General features: G+C 44.2%; 1 non-coding gene across 1 annotated transcript; it reads right to left on the reverse strand.

Moving 5' to 3' along the window:
- Window positions 1-641: 641 nt before the first annotated feature.
- LOC145603189 (small nucleolar RNA R71) lies at window positions 642-747 on the reverse strand. Its single transcript, XR_014104720.1, has one exon. It is a non-coding gene; the product is annotated as a small nucleolar RNA R71 (small nucleolar RNA).
- Between the last annotated feature and the right edge of the window lie 497 nt (window positions 748-1,244).

Genomic DNA, 1,244 nt, shown 5'->3' on the forward strand with positions numbered 1-1,244 from the left:
TGATTACTTGAGTCTAGTTCACCATAAACCATAAAAATTTCAAAAAGAATTGTTTCTTTTTGGCTACACTTGTAGCCTTGGTACTAATTGCGTTTGTTGAGAGTGTATGCGCATAACTCATAACAGGATCTTGGTACCTTACGATCCCGAGATTGAGCAAACTTATAGGAGGAGAAAAAGAGCCGGTTCTAGGCCGTTCAATACTCCCCCAACTAGAGAGACCAATTTCGAGGAGGATCGAGATCAAATGGGTGACGCGGAACCACCACCTCAAAGACCTTTAAAGGAGTTGGGAACTCCGGGAGCTTATAGAGCTTCAAGCGGCATTGCTCCACCCGTCACTCAAGCCAATGACTTCGAGATTCGGCCCGCGATGATAAATTTGATTGAAAGGAGGTAATATAGTGGAGAAAAACATGAGAGCCCTCTTGCACACTTGAACGAGTTCGAGAAATATTGCAACACAATCAAGGTAAATGGGGTAACTCAAGAGTTTGTGAGACTAAAGCTATTTCCTTTTTCTTTGATAGGAAGGGCTCTTGAATGGCTTGAGAAGGAGGTGAGGCCTAACTCCTTGAGAACTTGGGACGAGGTCACCACGGCTTTCTTAGGGAGATTCTATTCTCAAAAGAAGACGGCCGAGGCAAGGGCTTTGATCCAAGGCTTCTGTCAAAGGGCTAGTGAAACCACATATGAGGCATGGGAACGATACAAAGAATATCAAAGGGAGTGCCCTCATCATGGCATTCCATCATATCAAGTGCTTCAAATTTTCTATGGGGGCTTAAGCCCACAAGGAAAGACTAGCTTGGATGCGGGAGCGGGTGGCCCGATTATGAACAAAACGGAGGAGCAAGTCATCGAGATAATTGAGGATGTGGTGAGACACCACATGGATTGGCAAGAAGGAGAGAGGGAGTCTTTAAGCAAAGGAGGGAATGCGGTCTACTCCGTCGATCACCTCAACGCCATCAATAATTTGACATCTCAAATAGCCAATCTTGGCAAGGAGATGACATCTATCAAGGCAAAGCTAGAGACTTCCACTTCACAACAAGAGCATCCCTCCCAATCTAAGGGGAGAGGTATGAATTCTAACTCTTCTCCTTCTACATCTAATAACATGCCACATGGGTGTTTGTTTTGTGAAAATTGTGGGTCATATGACCATGATACCTCTTCTTGTAATTATGATTCCCAACCCCAATCCCATTATGAAGAGGGTAATGATAATGAAAATGAAC

Source organism: Chenopodium album, chromosome 21, assembly GCF_948465745.1.
Source record: "Chenopodium album chromosome 21, dcCheAlbu1.1, whole genome shotgun sequence".
Taxonomy (NCBI): Eukaryota; Viridiplantae; Streptophyta; class Magnoliopsida; order Caryophyllales; family Amaranthaceae; genus Chenopodium; species Chenopodium album.